Genomic DNA, 8,841 nt, shown 5'->3' on the forward strand with positions numbered 1-8,841 from the left:
CCTCCTGGGCTCCTCTTCAGATGAAGCTCTGCCACCACAAGTTCTCAGGAAATTCTGACTCAGTTCTCCATTCTCATTTCTCTTCTGTACTTGCTCTGCCTCCAGATGCTGGTCCCAAGAAATTCTAACCCTTCTTCTCTGGGGCTTTTCCTTACATACACACAGCATTGCTACTTCCTGTTTCAGCCAACTCCTTCCTGTTACATCAGGAACTGGGGTTCATATCTTCTGTTTCTTTCACAGAGGTTTGATTAGTTACTAAGTGCTAAGTACCTGCTTACTTGCCAATACAAAAAGGGGTCTTCAAATTCAAATTACATTACCATTACAAATACTGAGAGACTAAGTTATTTGACCAGATTCACAAGGCAGAATTTGAAACTAGGTCCAAATCCTGCTCTATCCACTATACCACACTGAAAGTAAGGTATTCCATGACAATGAGGAGGAGGAGGAGGAGGAGGAGGAGGAGGAGGACAATGATGACGACAGCAATGATGATAACAATGACGATGATGGTTATCAATGTAGAGAACTTTTCTTTTGAAAATACTGCCACTACAGATCCTGAAATCACTCTAACTTAAAGTCACAGAGTGTTGCTTGGAGCATTCATGATGTAAATGATTTACTCAGAACCACACATCTCTTAGATGCAGACCTTGAACCTGGGTCTTCCTGATTCCAGGGTTTCCAATGGGTAGATTTCTTCTATTCGTCATGCCACAGTGCTTCTCTACGGCATTAAAACATGTGAATTACAAACATTTTCCCTTAAGAAAAAAGTTTACAACATAAACTAAAATCATTTGAGCATGTTATAAGGTATATAGTATGTATCTAGTCTCCCCAATAAATTGGTAGGTACTACAAGTAATCTACTATGTCTAATCTAAAACCAGTGGCAATTCAGACCTGTCAGCAGTCCTGTGTTGGGTTGGTGCTGGAAGAGATCTTCAGAAGACAATGACATCATTTCTGTTCAGATCTTCTTGCTCCTTTAGATCCTCTTTAATTCTTTTACTACAACAGCAATATCCATTTGAGAGCTTTGGTATTTTCCAGTGAACTTTTATTCTTCCTTTCTGTCTAAGACTTTGTTTACCTCCTTTCACCCAAGAGCCTTTAATGTTTTCCAAAGATGACTAATTCTTTCCCTGCTGAATGCAGTAAACTACAGGAATATCTGATCTTCTGGAAGGAATTTTTCATATTTCCACCTTGTCCAAATAAGAGACTGGCAGTCAAGGACCTGTGTAGTGGATCTCAATTGCCATTATGTTTTTATCAAAAGAAAAGAAATCCTGCCTTAAGTGAATAGTGGTGTTTAAAAAGAAAAAAACTCAGAGAAATATAAAGTTTAGGTCTATAAGCATGAAAGAAGGAATAGCTCTAGATTTTTAAAAAATGAATCACTATTTTAACTTAGTAGTTCATGGGCATGCATGTATTTTGTATCTGAGAAGCAATTCTACATATGGTCTTTAGGTATGATGAATCATCTTTAAACAATTGCTTTCATTACCATGCCCTTATTTTCTATTTATTTTAGTTGAAAGTAAAATCAATCAAAGCAGTCAAAACAAATTCTATCATTTTTTTTCTTTCATCTTCTAACCACTTCTTTTGTGGCAGTAAATACTAAAATGACAGGGGAAAAGAAAAATATATCCAACGGAGCATTGGTTTCAGGGGTATCCTTGTAATCTTTCTTTTCTGAAAGTTCTAGGGAGGCCTCTTTTTTTGATATTAACATTTCCCAATGCCTTCTCCCTTCAGGAGGTTGTGTATAGGAAAAGTCTGAATATTGTTGGTAAGGTTCTTAAGCCCTGTTCTACTATTTAGTTCTACTTTTCATCTTGCTATGAACTCTGCTTTAACTTTCTATCAGTTCCGCACTACAACTTATATCCTTACTATCAAGATCCAGCTATGTGATAACAAAATAAGTTGCTTTTTCATTAAAATTACTGAAATGACTCAATGAAAATTCCCTTGCCTAAACTGTTATGGAACTTCATGAGGTTGAATAAATGTATATATTTCATCAAAATTATTCAAAACCAAGGTAAAACATCTTTGCTTGGAGTTATGGGACAGAGAGAAGTAGGAGGGGAACGAAGAAAAGGAGAAATAATTGATAGAAGCAGTTAACATTTATGTAATATTTTAAGGATTACAAAGCACATTTTTATAATAACTGATTAATACCAATGATATTCAAGTTCATATATACATATACATACCTATATATACATACACACACACATACACTAGGGGTAGTGAAATTATTCAGTCACAAGGCAACTTGATGTCATAAAGCAAGGAAGATGCAAGGTTTGACTGAAATTAAAGAATATCATCTTTGAAAAACAAGTTACATATGTCAAACTTTTACTTCACCAGCAACTACCCTTTACTTTTATCCTATGTCCTCACTGATTCTATGCTCGTTTCCCTTTTTCTTCCACATCCCATCCCCTAGCTGTAAGTGTACCTGTAAGTCTCTTTCCTTATCCATCTTCTGTTTTTTTCCCTATTTTCATTCACTTAGTTACCTTTAATCATTATATCTGTGTAAGTGTTCTGTAGATCTAAATGTACAGCTAGATATTTCTTGTATGATCACTTACCTAATATCACTTGAAACATCTAGTCCCACATCAACAACTTACTCTATTGTGAACCAGATAGCACATAGACATAACATAACTAGATATCCCAAACACAACTCATTGTATTTTATCTAAACCTAATATTCTTCTAACATTCCCCCATGCCCCATTCCTGTGGAGGATACATTATCTTTCCAGTCAACTTTCAGAAACCCAGGTTCACAACTTTGGACCCCTCCTTGACTCTTCAAATATACCTGCACAATTAAATGCCTTATCTTCTCAATTCTATAATACCTCCTACAACATAACCCTTCTGTTTCTTCATGCAGCCTCTACTCCAGACATTCAACATCTCTTGCTTGGATGATTCAAAAGGTCACCTGATTGGTCTCCCTAGCTCAAGTCTATACTTCGTCCAATCCATCATTCCCTTAGCTGCCAAAGTAATGTTTCTGAAACACAGATCTAACCCCATATTACTCTACTACTCAAAAACTCCAAAGGTTTATTATCTTTAGCATCATATCAATCAACTAATCAAAACTCATCACATTCTCACTATTGGCTCTAAAGCTAAGAATTGAGGTTATGAAGAAAGGCAAAAACAACTGTCTCTGTCATCAAGAACTTACCTTCTAATGTAAATGACCCTAAGAGAAAGTAAAACACCTTCATAATTTGGAAAAAAATCTGAATTGTCCAGGCTTATTAATGTTTTCAATGCCTACCCAAAATCATTTTCTGATTGTTTCTCAGTCACAATTTTCCATCTCCTTTATCTATATGTTATCCAGACCGTGGCCCTGCCATGGAAAATATTCTATCTTCATGTTATCTCTTTTAAAATCTGTATTTCTCTCAAATTATATCTCAAGTTCCACATTCTTGATCCATCTTATAATGCCTCCCTTACTAAATTATCATGCTATTAATTTGTAAATATTTTGTATGTGTTTTTCTCTGCTTTCTTCTAAAATAGAATATAAGTTCCTGTTGACCAAGGGCTACTGTATCCTTTTTATATTTGTATTCCTAGTAATTAGCCTTCTATCTGGCATATAGTGGGCACTAAATAAATGCTTATTGATTACTTGAGATCACTTGTAGACATCTCTCTGGGGAGTAGAGGAATAGGTACCTGAAGTCTGATCAGCTATAACAAGATAGAAGTAGGGGGAAAGTGCCAACTGACTGGTAATTAGATTTCTATTTGAGAACCTCCAATAGTATGGCTAAGGGCAGCTTCTGTTTGCATTAGAACTTAAAGCAATCATTTACTAATTATAGCTGAGCAAACTAGTGCCATATTGAAAGAAAAGGTCAGAAGATGCTATAAGCAAATAAAGCTTTACTTAGAGGTCCTTTTGCATAAAGTATGTATATCCTTTCAAAACCATATACCAGACATGAGTCCCATTCTGATCACACTTCACGGAGATATTTCTGGGGTCAAATTTGCCTAATTCTGTTAGGGTCTCTAGTTCAACTTATTTATATATTACTGGAATCAGAGACCAGAAGACCTAATTTAAATTCTGCCTCTTAAAGTTATGGTCAAAGTGATGAAAGACAATTCATTTAACTTCTCTAGTCTTCAGTTTCCTCATCTGTTAAAAAGGGTTAATCATACCAGGAATAAAAATAACCATACTAGGAATATGTACTGTACTTCAAAAGGTTGTTGTGGGACTCTTATTATATAGTATAGGATATACAGAGTGCTTTGCAAACTTCAATGTGCTATATAAATGTTAGTTATTAGTAGAAGCAATAGTAGTAGTGTAATGACAAACAACTCAAACCATGGATTTTACTATTGTATCACTTATTGGATTCTGTTTTCTTTGTATAACTGAACTTCTCTACTGATAGTCCATCTCTACTGATAGTCTTCTTCATACATTATACCTTTCACTCTTTTTGGTATATGGTTTGGCTGATATCTCCATTCCTTTCCCATTTCTTTCTCCCTTCTCCTCACTTTTCTGTTTAAAGCTCTTCCTTGAGAATACCATCAAGACTTGTCTACTTGTGATTTCTGTGTGTAAGTCATGGTCCAGAAATCTGAATTCCATGAGGTATAAAAGGTACTAGATGGTAGGAATTCCCCTTAATTTGAAGTTTTCAAAAAGATTTGGATAATTTCTTTTAAAGGATAAAATAGATTGGATTTCTTGTCTAACTTGTAGCTAATCAGCATGGTACAGTGGGAAAGAATGCTGTTTTTGGAACCAAAGGACCTGAGTTCAAATCAGGTTTATGACTTACCGTACTTGTGACTTTAGGCAAGTCAATTTAGCCTCCTTGACCTAAGTTTCCTTGGACCACAACCTTGACATAAGAGTACTATTCTCTTTGGTCCATTAATTGTTCCATAATCACTAGTATACATGCTATAATTACTGTGTCCCATACTATAAACCAAACCATCTATATCCTGTATTTCTTTTTGTACTTGAGCTCATAAACTGAATTAACTATTTGTTTCGCATCAAGATCCCTACAGAGACCCAGAGATCTCTACAGAATTTTGTTCTAATGGCAGCAGCATTTGAAACCTTGCAGAAAGTGGGAAAAGAGATCAATAAGCAGGTGGAGTAATATACTTTTCTGTAAAACAGTGAACAACCCAGATTGTTTCCTTAGATGGATTGAAGAACTTCAAGACTTGCTGACACAATACAGTTTCATTGACTTCTTCCAGGTATACTCACAGTACAATATCTCTTTTTGTTTCATACTGTTGGGCGGGGAGAGTCTATCTGAAGGGTCAATCACCATCCTCCAAGAAAAGCATCACCTGCTGAGCAATATGGTTTCACAGAAAGGATAGATAGAATCCTGTGTACAAAAGTTTTACAAGGGTAATCAAAACAGGAAAGATGGGAAGCTTCCAAGTGTAAAAGTATGATGGTACAAAAAGGGATAATTCCAAAAAATAAGAAAAGGGAGAGTTATCCAAAAATATTGTTTTCTGGAGTAACTTCATTTGTTGTGATGCTATATTTGTAGGTGAACTTGGTGGGGCAGGTACTTGTAGCAGCAAGCACCCCAAGCACCCTCAGGGTGGCTGCCCATACAGGTTCTTGGATCTGCTTTGTTAAAGGAAAGCAACTCAAAATGGGTTAACAAGCTTACTTTAATCAGTCAGACATATATCGTTTACCTTGTTCAGGGGAAAAGGTCAGCATCCCGAGCTTCAAAGTATACAGGCAGAATTATCAAGACAGAAACAGATCAAGTAGACAGATTTCCAAACTGTCCAACCATTACATCCATACCCAGTCAACATCTGGGTTTCCACATCTGGGTTTTTCAAAGCCGGGGGGAAGTGGGGGGGCCTGGACAACGGCTTCCCAGAATACAGATCAAATCACAGAACACTTCTCAAAGTGAGCCCCCAAAACAAAGCTACACATCAGGGCTTATATGGCCTTCTCCTGGCTCAGAGAATGTAACAATCTTATTGACTCACTGGCCAATCAAGAAGTATCTACTGAAAAACAAGCCTCCCACCCCAGGCTTCAGGTGCACTTTAGCCTAGGGGCAGGGAAAATCTTTAAATTTGCATTTCCATTACAGTACTTTATAGCAAACAGTTTAAGTCTGAGCCCACTCTCTAAAGGGACCAAGATAGTATCAGACAGAGAGTGCTACTGAGTGAAGGGAAAGGGGTAGAAATTGTGTATTTTTCTTCTTACCATGTCTTCTTAGCAAAAGCTTATTGATATATATATATAGATAGATATAGATATAGATGTGTATATATATGCACATATATATGTGTGTGTATATATATATATATATATATATATATATATCTTGGGTGCTAATTATGGAGTCAATCAATGATATCAGGAAAACATTAACTGTAAATGATATTGTACTATGGAACTGATATTAGGAAGAACATGCAACAATGCTAGTGCCACCCTGAGATTATCTTCAATCTGTCCAGTATGTATGTGTGTATACATATATATGTATGTATATGTATAAGTATATTATTAAGATGATGACATAATTATTTACTTATTGTCTCTCTCATTAAAATGTGAGATCCTTGAGAGCAGGAACTGTTGGGGTTTTTTTGCCTTTCTAAATCTCCCCAGTGCCTAGCATGGTTTATGACACATTCAGTGCTTAATGAATGCTTGTTGACTTGATTTGATTGAATAGATGCACAGGGAACTCATCAACCAAATTAAATTTTTAAAAGACACAAAAGAAGAAAGCAAAGTCAGATAATGGAAGACCAAGACAAAATCCTGACATGATGTTTTAAAATTAATGTCAGAACTACAAATGATTAAAAGAGCCTGAGGATGACAAGGAAATGTAAGGAAAATAAGATGGCTTGCTCTTTATCTAGATATATCACAGAAAAGAGGAAGATCAAAGAAAAGCCTGATCCTCTGCCTTGGGTGGTTCTTGGGTGATGATGACAATGGATGACAAAGAAAAGGCAGAACTACTCACCTCTTACTTTGCTTCTAATGTCTTCAGCAAGAAGAAATATCTTTGGACTCAAGAAAAAGAACAAAAGAAATTATAGTACTCTTTTCTTGGAAAATAAGAAAATAGATCATAAGAAATCACCTTGCTGCCCTTGATTATTTAATTATTCTTACACAGCATCCACCACATCTGATCCCTTCTCTAACACAGCAAGCTCCCTAATTTAGGTCCTCATTACTTCTCAACTTTCACCCTTGCTATTGATTACCAGGCTCCCAGTCTCATCAGCCTATAATCTAACCTTTACAGATCTTCCATGAGTCAAAATCTAAAGGCACAGATCTGAGCATTTTACCTCCAAGCTCAATACACTGTAGTAACTGCCCATTGTCTCTGGGATAAAATATTAATTTCTTAACCTGGCATGTAAGGTTTGTGATCTGGTGGTGGCCTACCTTTCCAGGTTAATTTTATATTGTGCCCCTTCACAAACTTAAGGAAATTTAATTTCTGCTTCTGGATTTGGAATTGTGACTCTCATCTTTAAGTATTTCCTAAGCCATTCCCCAAATCCAGAATATTCACCTTCATCTGGACTTCTCAGAATTCTTTTCTTTTCTCAAAGATTATCTCAAGTATCAATCCAAAAACAAAGATCTCAATGATTCACCACAGTCTTCCCTGTTTTTAGTGTTCTTTTTACTTCTCACTTTTATTTATATTGTGATTGTTTTTGTACATTTTTATTCCCCAACAGAATTTTAACCTGCTGCAAATAGGTACTAATCTACACTTGTTTTTACATGTAGATCATTCAAAACAACACCTGATTCATAGTAGGTACTTTACAAATGCTTCTTGAATTGATCTGAATAGTTTCAAGTTACTTATCTTAGATTACCTATATGTTATATACTGAAAGAACATAAAGGACTATATGAATCAAACTAGAAAACCCTGTTTATAGAAATAGAGGCAGATCTAAATAATTGAAGAAACATCAATTGTTCACGATTGGGTCAAGCTAAGAGAATACAAAAAACAGTACTTCCTGAATTAATTTTCTTATTTAGTGCCTTAACAAACTACCAAAGGAGTACTTTATAAAGCTAGAAAAAATAAGATAAATAATAATGAAATGCATCTGAAGGAGCAAAATGACAAAAGAGACACAAAGGAAATAAGGGAAAAAATGAGAAAGGAAGAGGCCTAGCAATAGCTGTTACCAAACTACTAAGAAAGAATAATTGTTGAAATTATTTGGTACTGATTAAAAATTAGAAAGATGAATCTCTGGAATATATTAGGAATAAAACAAATAGAAATAAATAAACCCAGAAGCATCCTATTCAATAAACCATCAGGCATCAGCTAATATAGTAAAAACTCACTATTTGATAAAAAAAAATTCTGGGAAATGAAAAGCAATTGGGCCGCAACTAGGCATATTCTAAAACCTTATGCTATATGAAAAAAAATAGCCCCAAATTAAATATAATTAAGGTACAAAAGGACCCTCACCAAAAAAAAAAATAGAGGAACAAGGAAGAAATTACTTTTTGTATATACGAACATGGGAAGAGTTAATGACAAAGGAAGAGATAGAATCATAGGAGATTAAATAGATAATTCCTATTACATAAGATTAAAAAAAATTTTGCATGAACAATAGCTAAAACTAAGAGGGAAACAGTTGCTTGGGAAAAAATCTTTGCAGCAAGTTTCTCTTATCAAGGTCTCATATCCAAGATATATAAGGAACTGA

Source organism: Petaurus breviceps, unplaced genomic scaffold (genome assembly GCF_028583685.1).
Source record: "Petaurus breviceps papuanus isolate PSGF00001 unplaced genomic scaffold, PetGlider_PUasm1.0 91133, whole genome shotgun sequence".
Classification (NCBI taxonomy): Eukaryota; Metazoa; Chordata; class Mammalia; order Diprotodontia; family Petauridae; genus Petaurus; species Petaurus breviceps.